Raw genomic sequence first — 20,514 nt, 5'->3', positions numbered from 1 at the left:
GTGACTGACTGTACTGGGAATATTTGCAGGCCAGAGCACGTTCCTTTCCAGCGGCAGCTGCATGCTGACTGATGTGGTCCCCTGCAAGCAGCTGTAGTTATCTCAGCAAACTGAAGGCAGTGTGGATCTGGTGTCCCTCTGAACGGTGCCTCACTCACTGCATGTAGCCTTCTGACAATCAAGGTTAAGTGTTTGTACGCTCATCACTGTTAATGGTGTAACATAGAAATGTGACAGAAACACCCACCTTTTCAAATGTAGAGGCTGAAATGAAGCATAAAACTCCAACTGACACTAATGACCAAAACAATGCAACTAGCTTGTGTCTTTAAATGTGTTTTTTTCTCCCTCTCTCTTTCTCTCTCTTTCTGCACAGTTTATTAAAATGTATGTAATTATCTTCAGCCTTATTGAAGCAGTGTGTCATACAGCACTTTCTGCAGTATTGCCTGTTGAAGTGACAGGCCGTGAGCACACACATATATCAGAAGGACAATTGTGCTGCAGACAGCAGGATTCATCATTTTTTGCCAAGGTGATAATATTAATGTGCCAACACTGCCCCCACTGCAAAAGAGGAGGAATACCATCTGGCTGCCTCTAATGGCTTTGTTTCATTGATCATGTGTCCTTCCTTGATGCTGCCAACTTGTTGTTTTGGAATTGAATACAACAAGAAAGCAACCACTGTTATTTTTAGCACCGTCCTTTCTTTGCGTATTGAAGCTGGCAATGAAGAGTGACATTTTTCTATCTATTTTGGATCAGCAGTGTAAGCAGTAAGCATTCTAAGGTCTGGTACAGCACAGACAGATGCAAGGAAAAAAAGTCCCACTATTCTATTCCATCAACAACCCTCTAAGGACCGGGAACATTCATACAGCCTCTGAACATGTTTGCTTTCCAAATCATTGATGCCCAGTTAGGGTCCTTGGCTCAAGATCTCGTTACATCCCTGGTCCAAACATGAATGAAAGAGGTGGGGTGAAATTAGTTCCTCTTGACATTCAGGCAACATTTAATAGAGTACAGCATCAAAGGGCACTAGCAAAACTGAAGTCAGAAGGCAAACTGTCCATTTATTAATGGAAGATTTAATTTGATTTGATTCATTGTAGTCATGTGTACCTAAGTATAATGAAAAGCTTTATTTGCGAGCAGCACAGGCAGATCATATCAAACAAGGACATACAGATCATAGGGTACTTAGACTGAGTGAGGCATACACTGCACAGGAACTGTGTGAAGCAAGATCAACATTAACAAGATCGACATTATTTGAAGTTAGAGAGTCCATCCATCTGTCTAATAACAGCAGGGAAAAAGCTGTTCCTGAATCCACTGGTGCATGTGTTCAAGTTTCTGTATCTTCATCCTGACGGGAGAGATTGTGGGAGAGCATTACCAGTTTGGGAGGAGTCTTTGATGATGTTGGCAGCCTTTCCCTGGCAACAAGAAGTGTAAATGGAGTCAGCGGATGAGAGGTTGGCTTCCATGGTTATGATTATTGGAGACCAATCATCTCAACTCCTATCATATCACTGCAGCTATTCCTCATGGCTTTGTCCAAACATTAAATGTTTTTGTATCCTTCATAATAACATTGAAAGTTGGAATGTTTGCTGATAATTTCATAGTGGTCAATAGCATTCATAACTTCTTAGATGATGAGCTAATCCAGGATTGGATTGCAGCAAGACCTGGACAATATAAAGGCTTGTAATAATAAGTATCAAATAACATTCTGTCTCACAAGTGCCATTCAATGGTCCTATCTCCAACGGGAGACAATCTAACCAAATCTCCTTGCAATTCAGTTACAATTGCCATTACCAAATCTCTCACCATCAACATCCTGAGGGACACTGACCAGATATAACTGGGCCAAACATGTAATACTGTGGCTACAGAAGCAAGTCAAAGGTTGTGAATTCTAGGTGAGTGACTCAATTCTTGACTCCCCAAATCCTTTCCAAGGTCCAAGTTAGGAGTGTGATGAAATACTCTCCACTTAGTTAGAAATGTACAGTTCCAGCAATAATCGAGAAGTTCGATCTCCATGATTGAGATCAGCAAACTCAGCTCAGAGCAGTAATGAAACATCAGGTCTCCTTGATCCATGACAATTCATTTTCACAATGAGGAATGTGGTGAAGAATTGAGCTAGTGAGAGAATTCATTTGGATGTGACTTGTACCATATGTGTGGGAACCAAAGCTCATTGTGCATTAATTCTAAATACTTGACTACCATAAGAGCTGCCCAGTAGCACAACCATGTGATTTTCAAACTGAAAGCAGTATAGCAAATGAGATTATCTTTAATTGTGATCTCACAAATAGAAATTTACCTATATCAAGACGCATTTAAGGCCACCCTAATAACTAAGTTACACTATAACAGAAACCTTGTGTGAAAGAAAGTGAAAGTGGAAACATCAATTATTAACAGAACATAAAAAATGATAGAACCACCAACCTCTTTTAGCTGACAATCTCACCTGTCAACACTGTCATGTAAAGGCTGTAGGACCCTGGAACATCTTAGCAATGATATCACGGAGTTGCTCCTCATTGGGCTTAAGTAACACAGTGAGGGAGGAGTTGGAAGGTTGTTTAATTGAAGTCTAGATGTGTGAGAGATAGAGAAAAGACAAAAAGACCCTTGCAAGTAAGCATGTAGAATATAACATTAGTATTAAATGGTAGACTTTATATGGTAGTTAATTGTTGTATGTACAGTGTCATAAAGAAGCCCAGGCTTGAAGATAGTTCTTCACCTTGCCTTCTCCTCAATCAGTCTATCTTGAATCCAAACTCATGATTGAGGGTATAAAGCCGCACAACAAAAGAAACACATCCATACAAAAAGCTAATAAGTAACCATGGCCATGTAGACAGCATCTAAGAATACTGAGGAAAGTAAGGTTAGAAATCATAGACAGACCAGCTATAATCTTCCAAACTTCCTCAGGAACAGGGCTCATGCCGGAGGAGTGGAGAATTGGAAGTATCATCCTCTTGTTCAAAAAAGTGCTAAGGGTCAATCCAGCAACTTCAGGTCAATCAGTTTAACCTTGAGGATAAGAACATTTTTCAACTAACCTGATTAAGTTTATTCCTGAGTTTTATGTTGTATAAATTCGATGGGGATTGGATAAAGTGCTACATAATAGACTTCCCTGAATATCTGAAGCCATGGGATTAAAAAGTACAAGGCTACCAAGGAAACACAGGGTCGTTGTGGTTCTGTTCGCCGAGCTGGAAATTTTTGTTGCAAACGTTTCGTCCCCTGTCTAGGTGACATCCTCAATGCTTGGGAGCCTCCTGTGAAGCGCTTCTGTGGTGTTTCCTCTGGCATTTATAGTGGCCTGTCCCTGCCAAGACTACCAAGGAAACACAGGGTCATGGCGAACAGTAGTCTCTCCAGGTTGGGGCTCTGCTGAGATCAGTATGAGAGCCACTATTCTTCTTGAACTATATCAATGACCTCAACTTGGATGTTCAGGGCACGATCTCAAAATCTGCAGATAACACAAAACTTTAAAGTACTGTGAACTGTGATGATGATAGTGAGAGACTTCAAGGGAATATAGGCAGGCTGGCCAAACAGGTGGCTCCGTAACAGAGTAAGTATTTTATTTATTTGTGGGTGAGATGTGAACATTGCTGGTTGGGCCAGCATTCATTATCCTTCCCTAACTTTGTCTGATTCGTCAGTGGTGAGCTGGCTTCCTGAATCACTGAAATCTATAGGTACACTCATACTTTGGTCAGGGAGAGAATTTTAGGATTTTAACCCAGCAACAGTGAAGGAGCAGTGATTTAATTCCAACTCAAGATGATGCATGGCTTGGAAGAGAACTTGGAAGTGCAGATACTCCCATCTGCTGCCTTTGTCTTTCTAGGGTGGCAGAGGTCATGGAGTGGTCAGAGAAAATTTTGGGGTGGTACGTTTTGGTAGAAAGAATGAGGAGAGGAACATGAAAGAAAGAGTGCAAAGCTTAAGGAGAGACCTGGTGGCTCATGCGCATGACTCATTGAAGTTGATGGCAAATTAAGAAAGTGTTTAAAAGTGTATACAGGATCCTAAGCTTTCTAAATTCAGCTAAAGCATCCAAAACCAAGGAAGTCATGGTGAAAATTCATAAAATATTGTTTTGATCTTAACTGGAGTGGTGTGTTCAACTCTGGACATCACACATTAGGATGGATGTTAAAGAGGTTGCAGGAGAGATTTATGAGATTGGTTCCAGTGCTGAGGGATTGGATAGTTTAACTAGGCTCAGAAAAGGGAACATTGAGAGAGACTTAATGGAACTCATCCACGGACTCCATCAATGAACACATTGACCGAGACCCGATATACCGTCCACTGTGCCAAACTGCCGGAACTGGCAACCGGAAGCAGCAGGAACAAAACCGAATAAATTCCAACCACACAGTACGGCAGCACTACACAGGTGGCTCTGCATCACTGAAGATGTCACCTAGACAGGAGACAAAACGTCTGCAAACCAACTTGGAAGTTCAGCAAACGTACCCACAACAACTGCAACTTGCTGGAACTGTAGGGAGTCAGAAATTGGCAGAAAGGTTGTGAACCAGGAAAGAGACCAAGTTAAGGCGAATGGCAAAACATTTTACACAGCAAGTGTTTATAATCTGAAATACATTGTCAGAGAAGGAGGTGGCGGTCAACGCAATCAAAGTTTTCCGATGGGGATTGGATAAGCAGCCGAAGAGACTGGGACAAGTACAGGAGAATGGGACTTGCTGAGCTGTTTTTGCAGAGAGCTGTAATGGACACAATGGACAATATGACCTTCTTCAGTCGTTCTTTCATTCCACATATATGTAGGAATATTGCAAATAGAAGGGCAGATCAACATTTCATTTTCATTTATTTCAATATCTACAGAAAAACAAAATTGACATTTACAATAGGAGAGTTCATTCCAATGAGGTTCCTGTGAGGAGTTGTTATTCGAAATAATATTTCTTTTAAAGAAGTGATGGCTTAACAATAATAAAAGTGACCCCTTTCAAAGTCAGTCGCTTTCAAAGACATCCTCACATGCAGCAGATTGAATCATTTCCTGCAGACATTAAGCAGCAATAAAACAGTCAAACCTAAGCATTAAACCATTCTGCAGCCTGTATATCAGTAGAAGAAATTTGACTGGAGCTACAATAATCTGACCCATGGCTAATCCTTTGGGGAGATTCATGCTTATAGTTAAAACATGAGCCTAAAATCTGTTCTAATCCTCAGAATTTATGAGGTGGAAGCTAATGCGGATATGTCTTTGGTGTGCAATGAGATGTGATCTATCATGGATCAGCACAGGTAACGTTACAGAGATGGGATATTTACTGCACAGATAAAAGGCTTTAAAGTTGGTTATTTCCTTCCCTTTTTTTAATAAGGATTAATCAACAAGAGCTTTCCATTAGTTACTGCTCATCCGTCCAAAAGATAATACTGCCAAATTCAGGTTCTTTCCACTAGTATATCAGAATATATTTTAGTAAGTTTGATTGGACTCTGGAGCTGGATATACAGATTAAAAGATTACCAACTTGATTCTGTTTTTACAGTGGAAGCCCATTAGCACAGTCTTTGTAACAGTTATCTCTAACCTCCATTGACTATACCCAAGCAGATGGTATACAATATCTCTCTCCAGTACATGTACTGTGTTGTAAATGGATATGTTCTCAGATTCTTATTGTTACCTAACCTGTCTGATCATCTTGCATGGTACATAAAAAACAACTGACCTAGTGTGATACATTGTTTACACTTCAGTTTTCAGAGCATGTGTTTAATCATGAGATATGATGTATTGAAAAATCCAACCAGCTCCAATGAAAGATCATCCACCTCAAACATTGAGCCAGAATTGACAGAAAACAAAAAAATACTGGAGATCACAGCAGATCAGGCAGTATCCGTGGAGAGATATTTTGAGTCCAGATGACTCTTGCTTCTACAAATTTTGTCTTTTGGGGCAGTTAAGAAGATAGTTAGACTGATCCTATGTGTCAGACATACCTCAGTGAGCAGCTCCAAGTCATAGAGTTCTCAGTCTAAGGCCCACGCCAGGGCTTGAGCACAAAACTGATAGGTTGATGCTGCATTGCAGTCCTGAGGAATACTGCGCTGTTGGAGCTGCTCTTTCTCTCAGATGAGATGTTAAACCATAAACTCTCTGCATAGGTGGAGGCAAATGATCCCAGATGACACCATAAAGAACAGGGAGTGTCCCCAGTTTTGTGACAAAAATTTATCCTTCAACCAATACCATGCACAAAAAGAACTAGTCAGTATCATTATGTGTTTTTGTTTGAGCTTTCTGTGTGCAAATTGACAGTTTAATTTAAACTGCAACAAGTGAGTCCACTTCAAGAAAGTATTTGATTGGCTGTGAAGTGCTTTGAGATGTCTGGTGGTGATGAAAAGTGTAATTTAGGTTTCCTACCCTTTTCTTTGCATTAACCAGTGCAGAGGGTTATTGCTTCCATAGTTACTTAGAATGCAAGCTCATAATAATGCATCAGGAAGCAGGGAATTTCAGACCTAATTGCACAAATCAATCAAGACAATATCTGTTTACCAGGAAGATATAAAGATTGAGAAAGAAAAGAAACAACAGAGAGGTTGAGAAAATGGCTGGATTCAAGAGGGTGAATTATTTTGGTAGTTTGTTTGCATCCATCTATAATTGCTATTTACATGGTGTGGAGGAGCTGGTGTTGGACTGGGATGGACAAAGGTAAAAATCACACAACATCTTTATGTGGAGCCACAAGAGCTGGGCGAGATATTAAATGAGTATTTTGCATCAGTATTTACTGTGAGAAAGGACATGTGAGATATAGGATCTAGGGAAATCGATGGTGATATCTTGAAAAACGTCCATATTACAGAGGAGGAAGTGCTGGATGTCTTGAAATGCATAAAAATGGATAAATCCCCAGGACCCGATCAGGTATACCTGAGAACTCTGTGGGAAGCTAGAGAAGTGATTGTTGGGCCTCTTGCTGAGATATTTGTATCATCGATAGTCACAGGTGAGGTGCTGGAAGACTGGAGGTTGGCTAATGTGGTGCCACTGTTTAAGAAGGGCGGTAAAGACAAGCCAGGGAACTATAGACCAGTGAGCCTGACCTCGGTGGTGGGCAAGTTGTGAGAGGGAATCCTGAGGGTCAGGATGTAGGCATATTTGGAAAGGCAAGGACTGATTAGGGATAGTCAACATGACTTTGTGCGTGGGAAATCATGTCTCACAAACTTGATTCAGTTTTTTGAAGAAGTAACAAAGAGGATTGATGAGGGCAGACCAGCAGATGTGATCTATATCATCCCACCATCAGACCTACCATAGACTACTCTTTTGTATCTGCCTCATGCTTGAACACATGCATCTCTATCAAGGATGGTCACCACCTCAGTACCTCACTCTACCGCAAACCCACGGATAACCTCACAATGCTACACTTCTCTAACGTTCACCTTAAACATATTAAAATAGCCATCCCCTACGCACAACAATCACCAGACAGAGATGTTCCCTCCCAGTCGGGGAACACTTCAGCGGTCTGAGACATTCAGCCTCGGATCTTCAGGTGACCGTCTTCCAAGGCAGACTTCAGGATAGACAACAATGCAAAGTGACTGAGCAGAGGCTGATAGCCTCTGATGGGGATGGTCTCAAGCAGAACCTGGGGTTCATGTCGCACTACAGGTGACCTCACTACACTATACATTCTCTCTGACACATATACACACATTTTTACATAGTCACACACTCACACAGACCCTCTCTCATACACATGCTCCCTCTTATACACATACACACACAACCCCAACACTCACACCCAGCACACACCCTCTTATACTCCATCACACTCACATACACATTTTACCAAGCATGCATACATGCAAACACACATTCTCTCACGTGCATTCACACTCACATGCACATGAGTGCATTCACACTCACACTCTCTCTCTCTCTCTCATGCACACAGACACACATATAAGTCTATGGGGTGAATTTGTATTTGCAGAATTATATTTGCAGATACATTCTATTTTGTTCAAAAAATGCATAATCTGCAGGCAGTAATTCATGCAATATTTTATAAATCCCATATTTTGGAAATAGAACCAGTCTGACTCAAGATTGGAATACGGACAGACTCTGACCTCACACCTTTAATGCATTGTCTGAGCTGAGATGTCACCCTATTTTATAATGTGACTTAAAAGAAGTTCTGGGGTTTGCATATTAATGCATTCTAAAACATGAAAGACATAACAACGATCTAGGTTTGTTCAATATATCATTTCAGTTGATAACACTGTAATCTTTTGCTATAAATTCTGTGTCTTATGATCAGCTCCACAACCACCTGATGAAGGAGCAGCACTCCAAAAGCTAGTGCTTCCAAATAAGCCTGTTGGACTATAACCTAGTGTTGTGTGATTTTCAACTCTACGTACAGGTGAATCGCATCATTGTTTGGACAGCAAGTTCTACCACATTAACTCAGCTTCTCTCTCCACAAAAACTGCCTGACCTGCTAAGTTCTTTCTGTCATTTTTTGACTTTATTTCTTTTCTTAAAGTTTGCATTTCTTATCTGCCCAATATTATAGACATTTAAGCTGCCATTAAACATGTAAGCCCTCATTCGATATTTCTTCGAATTTTTCACCATCTTGTTGTTTTACACTGACAATATCGAGACATGTTGTTGCAAATGGAGTCCTGTCACGTCTGATTCCTCACTAGTCCTATAGGAATGGACACATGCACGATTGGTGTCACATGTACCAGCAATTGTTTATACCAACGAGACTTTGAAAACCATCCTTTAGTATTCAGTGGGCTTACCATAGCCACATTCCTCACCATAGAACACCACAGGTGTTTTGACATGTAAGTGCTGCAGTTACTGAAGTTGAGTGTAATGCAGTAAGAGGGTCAGAGATGTAATGGAATACTTTCCAATTTTGGGGAGGAGTATAGCTGCCACAACACTCAAGATGCTCGACACTATTCAGAACATAGCAGTCCATTTACTTGGTACTCTGATTACCACCTTCAATATTCATTCCCAAAACAACTGAGACACAGTGGCAGCATTGTGGACCAACTAGAAGATGACCTGCAGAATCAAAGCTTCTTCAACATCCCCTTCAATGTCTGCGACCTCAAAGGCAGCAGATGTCTAGGAGCACTGTCAAACCCCGTTTCCTCTCTCAGCTGCACACCCTCCTGACTTGAAAATGTATCACTGCCATTGAGACAAAACTCCCGGAACACACAACACCTTCTCTGCATGGACAGGAGAGATTCAAAAAGACAGTCCAATACCACTTTCTCAAGGATAAATGGAAATGAGCAAGAAATGCAGTCTTTTGATCTGTCTTATGTGATGAATGGATAACTTTTTAAAAAGCCTTCATGACGGACTTGATAGACAGCATCATGAGGATTTTTGTTTTTTGTTGATACTTCCATCTACTCCCTCACAGCGTTCAGAATTAGACATGGACACTGAGTTGGCAAATAATAATGCCTTGGCACTGCAAAGGCTGAGTCAATAGCTATTAAAGCAAATGCTGCCTAGTCACGTTTCCTCTGTAAAAATACCAATCTTGCCTCAGTTACAAACATCCAGCTTGGTTCTGTAATTGCATCCGAGCTACACAGGAGCAAGCAGATGGTGGATATGGCAGGGTAGGCCGACAGAACAGTTTCCATGTGAAACCTGGCTTGTATTTCTCATGATTGGCAACATTGATGTATCGTACAAAGATTATGTCTGTCCAGTCACCATTAATGTAACTCTGATCGACAGGCTGCAGGAAAGAATAAAGAATCACGCAGCTTGGTCCCTTAATCCAACAGAATGCAAAACAATTGGAGAGCGAAAAGCAGTCATTCTTCTGATTTTATCTCCTCCAAAGTTAACACTCCCTTCCTCTCAAATGGTATCAGGAGAGCAATGATACAACTGGAGGACAGATGCCAGGAATGCTTGTGCACAGTCAGTTTACTGTGGCAGAAATGTGAGTGATGCCACAAAGTTCCTCCACTCCAATAATTGTGAGTCCAAGGTCAATGATATTAAGTATTCAAAGAACCCAAGGATAAATTTCAAATCAACACCCAAAGAGGCAAATTCTTCTAACTGGTGATGTGTTTATCACCTTTTATTCCCTACACAAATCAAACATTCATACATCAGATCTTTCAAAGCTGAATGTTTTACAATGCCATTACTGACTTAGAAATGCCCTCCCCAATGCCACTCCCCTCACACACTCAAAAATATTAAGGTACTCTTCCACCTTCAATAATCTGGAGGAGATCTGGTTTCAATATTTGTCTGCCTGGCTGTGCCCTGAAATGATTTGTTTTAATGTAGTCCTACACTGCAAAATGTGAAATCAGGTCATGTGCTATCAGAATATAAAGCGATCATCATTGTACATATGGCAGAGCAATAGGGGTTCCTGCATTCTAGCAGAAGATTTTAAAATAAATTCTATATTTACCATCAACACAAATCACATGAAAAATTGTAGAAAATAATATTAGAAGGCTAACAATTAGAATTTTGAAGAGGTTCCCATCACTGTCAATTTATATACATATAGAAGTCAATATAATACAGAAATATAACAAGGCATTCACAGTCCTTAATTTCTGATGATGTGCTCTCTAGTGACAACTCCCACAGGCTCACTTACACTGTTGGACCTTTCATGACAAGAACCTCAGGTGACATGTGTAAAGTAAATGAAGCCTAACTAACTACAATACAGGACTGTTCATTGCCCTGCAATTCCACCTCCCTCCCCAACTCCTGACAGCCCCCTGCATAGACCATCACCTGCCCTCCCCAGCCCCCCCACCCAACACGCACACACACCTCCCTCCCTGGGATGCACTAGCTTAGCGTGAAGTGATAAAATGAGGACATTAATCACTGTCATGTTTCCCTCTAATGTAATGCAGCTTTTAACTCGCTCACAGGCCCAGACTCACAGGGAGAAAACCTTCCGTCTGGCCAATGCTAAGCTGTTCCTGCCTTCTTAGCTGTCTTCATCATTATTGTACAAACTGCAATGTCACCAGTTCTCTTAAACTACAAATTTTGGAAATCACAAGATGGTTTAAAAAAATAGCAAAAAAAAAGCTGATCACTGAGAGTGAAACATTTTGACCAGATCCAATTTAGGCATTGAATTGCAACATTAACACTTCAGCTGCTTTCCGTCTTAAGCATAGGCATGAATCAGTTCCCATGCCAAGAGTGAGGAATTGCAATATTAACATGCTTGAAAACATCACTATGATCCAATCAACGGTCCTTATAATTTTGTTAATTTTTAACTGTATAGATATGAAGGATATTAATGGAGGAAAATGGAAATTCATCATTTCAGGCATCAAAGGTAACATCTCCATGTGCCCTCCCCCTGTGACAGCGGGTATTGAATCCATCATGAGGATGGTGCATGGAGCATCCCAATTAAATCCCTGCTGTGACCTTCTCACCCCATCCCAGCTAAGTTCCTGCTGTGACCTTCCCACCCCAACTGAAGCTCTGAAGTGGCTAATCAATGCAAGCAGGCATCACAACAAGCAAAAAGTGAGGATTTCTTGAGGATTCCTGGAGGAAATTCCCTCATTCAAAGGCACCAAATGCCTGTTTGAGGAACCAGGTATCAGGAAGAAAGGACGCCCTATCCGCTTGTTGATGACCCCGCTTCCTCCTGGCTGTCTTCCTGTGCTCATTCATTTGGGGCAGCACGGTGGCTCAGTGATCAGCACTGCTGTCTCACAGCGCCAGGGACCCGGGTTCGATTCCAGCCTCGGGCAACTGTCTGTGTGGAGTTTGCACATTCTCCCCGTGTCTGCATGGGGTTTCCTCCGGGTGCTCTGGTTTCCTCCCAAGATGTGCAAGTTAGGTGAATTGGTCATGCTAAATTGCCCCATAGTGTTCAGGGATGTGTAGGTTAGCTGCATTATTCAGGGGCAAATATAGAGTAGGGGAATGGGTCTGGGTGGGTTACTGATTGGAGGGTCAATGTGGACTTGTTGGGCCAAAGGGCCTGTTTCCACGCTGTAGGGAATCTAATTCTAATTCAGGCTGAAGATGCAAATAGCTGTAATACTGACATCAGCCACTACCTTCGTAATGGTGCTGCTGAGTACTGAAGACGGCAGCTTCTGATCGAATGGCAGCTCTCAGTGGGCAGGACCACTGGCACATGGATCCCATGGAAGGGCCACTATTGGTCTGTCAAGTGTCTAAGTGGTGGGTCTTCTCCAAACAGAGACAAGGCAGGGCTCTCACTAACTCTGCACTGATGACCCAGACCCCCATCACCTCCACAAGATTCCATCAAGCACTTCCAGATAGAGCACAGCAAAAAGCAAAGGTAAGTTATCCACTATGTGCCTACCATAACCCTGTGACATATCAGAATTGTACCCCATACAGAACTGTGCTCTAGAAACTACTAAAAAGTTTTGCAATAATAAAGTTTTCTGGTGATATGAAAGTCCGATTATAATTTTCACGGCATCCTGCATTAACTTTAACACTTTTGAAGACTTACAATCAAAATAATACCATGCTAATAAACACAGTACTTCAATCCCAGGTCTACACAATTATTGAAATATTGATTGTTTACTTTCCTTACAACAAATACTCAAAAAAGATTCTCACAGCATTTGAAACTGGGCCTCATTAATGGGAACATGATCCAACAGGGAGTCAAGCACAACAGCAGATATGGAGACAACGGCCTTAATTGTTTCTCAAGTTAGTTTAAGTAAAGTGTTACCAATCACTGCAGGCTATTTCTTTTAAACTCAGCAAGGTGCCCGAGGCTGTTTGATAATCACTTTGGTCGTTTCAATTGCATAAATGTCTGCTTCTGTATTTTTGTTACCAGCTCATCCAATAAACTCTCCCTCACCCCTGACTGCTGCTGTAATAGGATAAAATGTAGCTCATAGCATGGATCCCCAACCATCCTGCTGTGCTTATGCAAAACTATTCATTACTGCGCTGTGATCTGCTTGAAGTTCTATTTCTTTTAGCTGTTTGATGAATATTTTGTTTTTAAAACAAATCCATATTAACTGTTCGATGCATCCGTTCACAGAACTCATCAGAGATTGCAGACGACCCAGTGTAATTCTGTCGGAGACAATAATGAAATAAACCTGAGCTGTCTTTTATAAGGAGAGCCATCTGAGTCAGTGTCCAGGAAGGCTGGCACCAGTGAGTTGGCTCTCAAAGTTCACACAACTAGCTCCCCGGGCTCTCATCCTGGCAGCAAGACCATGGAGGATACCGCACTCTGTTCCAATTACCTTTGGCTGGACTCAGCAGTTGTCACACCACCAATACAAACTCATTGTTTAACCTGACACTGAATGGACAGCAAGAGGAAGAGCTGTTTAATGGTGGAGGTTTTCAGAGAAACGTTACTTTGTTGGATTCTGGATTCCGGCCTCCTTCAATTGGGCAGATCTCCAGCATCACGGGAGCTGCTGGATAGTCTGATTGGCCTGCACCAGGCAGCAGTGACCAAGTTTGGGATTACACACCGTACCCAGTTCAGATTCCAAATCTTGCTATCCAAATCTTGGGAATTTTGAGCAGAATCATCGAAACATTGTGATACCACAAGTAATTATGGACAGCAGATTTTACGTTAGCCTTAACTGCAAGGGAATTTGAGAGTAAGAGTAAAGGTATCTTGTTACAAGTCCATAGGGCCTCAGTGAGACACACCTGGGGAACAATGTATAATAACAAAGACAGAAATTGCTGGAAAAGCTCAGCAGGTCTGGCAGCATCTGTGGAGAGAAATCAGAGTTAACATGACGAGTCGAGTGACTGTTCCTTAGCACCATGTACAGTGTCGGTCTCCTTTAGAGTCATAGAGATGTACAGCATGGAAACAGACCCTTTAGACCAATTCGTCCATGCCGATTGGATATCCCAACCCAATCTAGTCCAATTTGCCAGCACTTGGCTTATATCCTTCTAAACCCTTTCTATTCATTTACCTATCCAGATGCCTTTTAAAAGTTGCAATTGTACCAGCCTCCACCACCTCCTTTGGCAGCTCATTCCATACATGTACCACCCTCTGTGTGAAAAAGTTGTCTCTTATGTCCCTTTTGATTCTTTCCCCTCTCCCCCTAAACCTATGCCCTCTAGTTCTGGACTCCCCGACCCCAGGGAAAAGACTTTGCCTAAATCCAATAACAACCAATTGAAGCAGAGCTCCTCCATCATGTTTCACAGATCAGCAATATACCCGAAGAATAATATTTATGCCTGGGAGGGAGGCCAACAAAGATTCACTAAACCATTTCCTGGAATGTGATAATACGAACAAGGACCAAGGAAGAAGAGTAGGTCCCCTGACCCCTCCTCTATTCAATTAGATCACTGCTGTTCCAATTTTAACCTCAACTCTGCATTCCTGCATACCCCTGATTATCTTTCATCTCTTTTGTTAATCAATCATCTATCTACCTCAGCCTTAAAAATATTTAAAGATTCTGTATCCACTGCCTTTTGAGGAAGGGAATTCCAAAAACTCTCACCCTTCTGAGAGGAAAAAAAAAAGGTTTCCTCATCTCTGTTTTAAATGGGCAACCTCTTATTTTTAAACTATAACCCCTAGTTCTAGATTCTTTTACAAGAGGAAACATTCTTTCACATCCACCTGGTCAAGTCCACTCAGGATCTTACATGCTTCAATTCAGTCACCTCTGACTCTTCTAAACTCCAGAGGGTACCAGCCTAGCCTTTCCTCATAAGGCAGTCCACTCATCCAGGTATTAGTTTAGATGATTCGTCTATTGATTGTCTAACACAGAAGAATTGAGGAAACAAGGTCCATATTCCCTGGAGTTGAGGCAACCTAATTGAAATGTATGACATCTTTCGGGGCTTGACAAAGTCACTGCTGGGAGGACATTTGCAATTGTTGACAATCTAGAACTAAGGGTCATTGTCTCATTCCATAGGGTTGGCCATTTAGTACAAAGGGAGGAGACATCTCCTCACTGAAAGGCTTGTGAATCTTATAGAATGACTTAGCTCAGAGAGCTGTGAATGTTTAGCTGCCAAATATATTCAAAGTCAAAGGTCAATAGTGTTTTGGGTAATAATGGAATTAAGGAACATGGGAATAACGTGGCCAAGATGGTCACATGGTAGAAGATAAGGATTACCTTATTGAAGGCTGTATGTAGAATCAACCAACACCAGTTAATGGTTTGGGGAGAGTGCTTTTATTTTTATTCACTCATGAAACATGGGCATCGCTGACTGGCCAGCATGTATTGCGTGTCCCTTGTTGCCCCTGAGAAAGCGGTGGTGAGCTGCCAACTGTCCTCCTTCCTGTACTAGGTCTAAGGACCTATTGGGCAAACAGTGGTAGTTGCTGAGCCCCGAGTGAGTCTTGACATAAAGAATAACTTATCTTACACAACATGATAGCAAAAGGTTGACGTAGTTAGATGTAATTTGCAAGACTATATGCAAGAATGTTCCCTCTTTAGCTCCACAGTTGCTGAGCCACTAGGAAACTGAGCATATGCCAGTTAGCAAGCCAACACATTACTCCCAGAAGCTATTGACTCACATGGATCTCAGAGGCTGGCACAGTGGCAAAAATAATTCAGGAACATTGATCAAGAGCTACTGATGACACATCTAACCCCATCAGGATCTCAAGCTCGATGCCCATTCTTCACTCAAGACTCTGTGACTTCACCTCATTGGATGGAACCTAATGCTTTCTACAACATTAACCCTTTCAGCACCATTACTTTGTACAATAGCCACAAATGGCATCCTCTGCGGCTATTCCTGACATTCTTACACAATCAGACAGCAATTAAAAAAAGGCTTTGAAATGACAGAAATTAATCAGAGGCCATTGGGAATAAGCCTACAAACCAGAAGTAAAATTCTTGTGAGACAAACCTCTGATAATTAATCAATTTCAGGGAAGACGAGGACTTTAAGTGACATTCTATCCAACGTTATAAATTACTTCCCAAAATAAACTCAACCTGATAAAGAAAACAAACTCCCAATCAGTCGAATTAATGAATTCAATGTTTGCTAGATTTGTTTATCAGTGAAGCTCAGAGTCTATCATCCAAGGAACCACAGCCAAGTTCACACATTGCTGTCAGACAGAATCAAGTCTACACAATTCGTTGACAGCTTTATATCCCAAATCTCACGTTACTGTATAACTGTAATTAGGAAGAAAGCTGCCTTTTATTCAAAACTGTATTAATTTGTCGAGGGCAATCAAGCTAATATTTTTCAAGAATTTTCTTTGATCTTCCATCCATCACTCTCCCCTTCCTGCAGTTTCAATTCTTGATTGCAGATCCCTCCGAGTTGGTTTTTCACTGTCAAAGTGATTATTCTTCATGACTGAATCTTGACCATAAATATTCACAAGCTGTTTGAGCATGAAGGGGAAGAAAACAACATTCTGGATATAAGTTTGCTCACTGATTTGTAATGTTCATTTTCAAACGCTTCATTACCACACGAGGTAACGTCATCAGTCAGCCTCCGGCTGAGCACTGGTGTTAATGACCCGCTTTCTATATACGTGTTTAGGCGTCCTTGGATTTGTGATGTCATTTCCTGTGGTGATGTCATTTCCTGTTCTTTACCTCCCTTTCCGCCATTTACCGCCATCTGAGAAAAAGAAACCAACACACCTAAACAGAAAGCGGGTCACTAACACCAGTGCTTCACTGGAGGCTCACTGATGATGTTACCTAGTATGGTGGCAAAACGTCTGAAAATGAATCTTCCAGCTCAGCGAGCAAGTTTACAGCCAGAACCTCAACTTGAGCTACGAATCTTCTCAAAACTTGCTAGAATAATATTCTGTTCCCGGTCAATAGGTTGGGTTCAACGGGGCACCCTGTTCCCTGCACACTCTCCCTGCTAACTTAAGAGGTCGATGTGGAGCCCATGCATAAGAGAGTTGGCTTGCCCCATGTACCTGTTACATTGGACTGGATGGTAATTCTCTTGGAGCCAGACTTCTATTCCCATCTGTACAGGCCATTAGGCACAAGGACGAATGAGCTGTCCACCTACTCAACTGCCCCTATAAAATAAATCAAGGGAGGAGGATTACAAGATGCTTCCACTGGTAGCCTAGTGGTGTTATTGCTAGAGTATTAATTTCTAAAATCAAGGATAATGTTCTGGGGTGCTCAGTTCAAATCACACCTTAGCAGATGGTGGAAATTCAATATTGAACTGATATTAAATAAAAAGAGGAATTAAGAATCTAATGATGACCCATAGATTATTTTCAATTGCTGGGGAAAAACTCACCTGGTTCCCTAATGATTTACAAGGACAGAAATCTGTCATCCTTACATGTGACTCCAGACCCACTGCAATGTGGTTGACTCTCTGAAATAGCCAAGCAAACCACTCAGTTTTATCAATTGCTACAGAGTCTCAGAAAAAAAATGAAACTGTTCATGTGTGGAATGAACATCCAGAGGAAATGGTGGATGTGGGCACAGTTACAACTTTTAAAAGGCATTTGGGCAAGTATGTGAATAAGAAATGTTTGGAGGGATGCGGGCCAAGCGCAGGCAGGTGGGACAAGTTTAGTTTGGGATTATGGTCAGGATGGAATAGTTGGACCGAAGGGTCTGTTTCCGTGCTGTATGACTCTATGACTGTGAAGTTGATAGTTCAAGTAGATAGTTCATCATCACCTTCTCAAGGGGCAATTACAAATTAGAAATAAATGCTGGCCCAGCCAGCAATGCCTACGTTTCATCAGTGAATTGATGAAAAAGATTGGGAGAATGGCCGAGTGAGCAGAAGGTAAGTCCTCCACTGTAATTCATAAGCATCTGCCCACCTTCACACCCATCCACAAAAGGGTCATAAAACACTGCCCAATGTTTCCAGCAGACAGCCCAAGTTGGGGACCCTGGATCCTTCTCCTCCTATACCCCTCAGGGTTACTGAAACTGCCAGTGACATGCCCTGCTGCAGACAGATTGGAACAGCCCATGCAGTAGAGTTTAGGGATGTGGGTTTACATTGTGAACAGCTCTCACAGCAGAGCCTGGGATGGGGGTACTCAAGTGCAACTTTCATTTCTCTAGCCTATGAAAATCCTGTAAGAAAAATGAAAAATTGTGAGAACCAAAGAGACACGTCATATTTTAAAAGGAGAAGCTGTTGTGGTCAGAGAATGTTTCTCCCTGAAGGAAGTCAGCGGTGAGGGAGCAGGGCGGTTGCTGGTGAACAGAGGTGACTGCTGACATGAAAAGAGACTGGAAGAACCCACGGGGTTAATGAATCTTGAAAATCAAACGATGAACCATCGAAGTGAAGCTGCAGACTATTTTTCATGGAACCATACAGCACGGAAACAGACCCTTCAGCCCAACTCAACCATGCTGAGCATGTTTCCGAAATTTGCCTGCATTTGACCCACATCCCTCCAAACATTTCCTATTTATGCACCTGTCCAAATGTCTTTTAAATGTCATAACTGTACCTGCATCTACCACTTCCTCTGGCAATTCATTTCATGTACACACTACCTTCTGTGCAAAAAGGTTATCCCTCAGGTTCCTTTTAAATCTTTCACCTCTTACCTTAAACCTATGCCCTCTAGTTTTGAACTTCTCGACCCTCGGGGGAAAAAACCTTCTGCTTTGCACCCTATCCATGCCACTCATGATTTTATAAACCCCTATAAGGTCACCTCTCAGCCTCCCACACTCAAGAGGTAAAGGTCACAGCCTAACCAGCCTCTCCTTATGATTCAAACCCTCCAGTCCTGTAACATCCTTGTAAATTTGCTCCCTTTCCAATTTAATATTATCTTTCCCATAGCAGGGTGACCAAAAGTGGCCTCACCAAAGTCCTGTACAACCGCAATGTGACGTCCTAACTCCTGTACTCAATCCTCGTATCCCTTGTTCTGACCTTGTCCATTTTTTGCTCCCCACCATTGTGATCCCCCAACCCCCCCCCCCCCCCCCCCCCCCCCTCACCCTGGGCCCATATCCATTCAGCTGCCTTGTTTATCAGGAAATACAAAGCACCAGGTAGCAAATATTGACTAATGTTGCCATGAGCCAGATGAAGGCCTTGCAACAGAATAGATGAGTCTTTCTTAATTCCTGATATCCTTGTGAGCAGCATATTCAGCCTCCTGCATGCTCCTCTCCACAGCTGAGCTTTGGAATTCAGCTCAAGCGAATAAACCTTCGCACTTCTCCCGTGTGTTATTTATCCTTTATACATTGTGTACTCCTTCATTTTATCCCTCAAATTCTCAATTACACAGTAATGAGTCATGTTCATTTCACATCTTCAATTCCCTGGAACATCGCAAGGCACTTCACAGGAATATCTCAAGGTCTGACGCTCATCTGCATAAAGAGATAGCAGATCAAATGACCAGAAACTTGGTCAACAATTTAGGTTTTCAGAAATTTTTTAAGGAGGGAAGTGCGATAGAATGTTTGACAGTGTGGTGCTGGAAAAGAACAGCTGGTTAGACTGCATCCGAGGAGCAGGAAAATCGACATATCGAGCATAAGCCCTTCATCAGGAATTATGCCCGAAACATTGATTCTCCTGCTCCTCGAATGCTGCCTGACTGGCTGTGCTTTTCCAGCACAACACTCTCGACTCTGAGTCCAGCATCTGCAGTCCTCACTTTCTCCTGGAATGTTTGACAGGGAAGGAATTCCACAGTTTGGGGCTTAGGTACTGAAGGCATGACCACCTGTAGGGGAGACTCGGCTAAAAGTGGGAATGCACATGAGGCAAGGATCAGAGGAATACAGCCATCTCAGAGGGTTGGAGATTATAGCAATAGGGAGAGGACAGGCCACAGATGGATTTGAAATACAGAATGTAAATTTTAAAATCAAGACATTGCTTGACTTGGTGCCATTATAGGTCATGAAGCACAGGGGTGATGAAAGAATGAACTTGACAGGAATTAAGACATGGGAAACACAAGTTTGAATGGCCTCATGTTTAAAAGGGGCAGAACATGGGAGATAAGCCAGGTTTGCAATTGAAAATCTAATCTAGGGTGAATGAAGCAATGGAAGGGGCCGTGTGAAATGTATCCAAGTTTTCTGATGATGCAGAAATAGGTGAAAGCGCATATTGTGATGAAGCCATAAGGAACCTGCAAAGGAATTTGGATCGGCTGAGTGACTGGGCGAAAATTTAGCAGATCAAAATTAATATAGGGAACTGTGAAGTTGTGCACTTTAATCAGAAGAATCAAAAGGCAGACTATTATTTAAACAGGTGGAAACTTCAGAATGGTACAGTGCAGAGGGTTCTGGGTGTTCTTCTGCATGAAGCACCAAGAATTAGTATGCAGATATGGCAAGAAATCGGGAAAG

Source organism: Chiloscyllium plagiosum, unplaced genomic scaffold (genome assembly GCF_037043375.1).
Source record: "Chiloscyllium plagiosum isolate Xiang-an unplaced genomic scaffold, Cpla_swu_hap1 HiC_scaffold_30, whole genome shotgun sequence".
NCBI lineage: Eukaryota > Metazoa > Chordata > Chondrichthyes > Orectolobiformes > Hemiscylliidae > Chiloscyllium > Chiloscyllium plagiosum.
Note: the sequence above shows the minus strand (reverse complement) of the source record.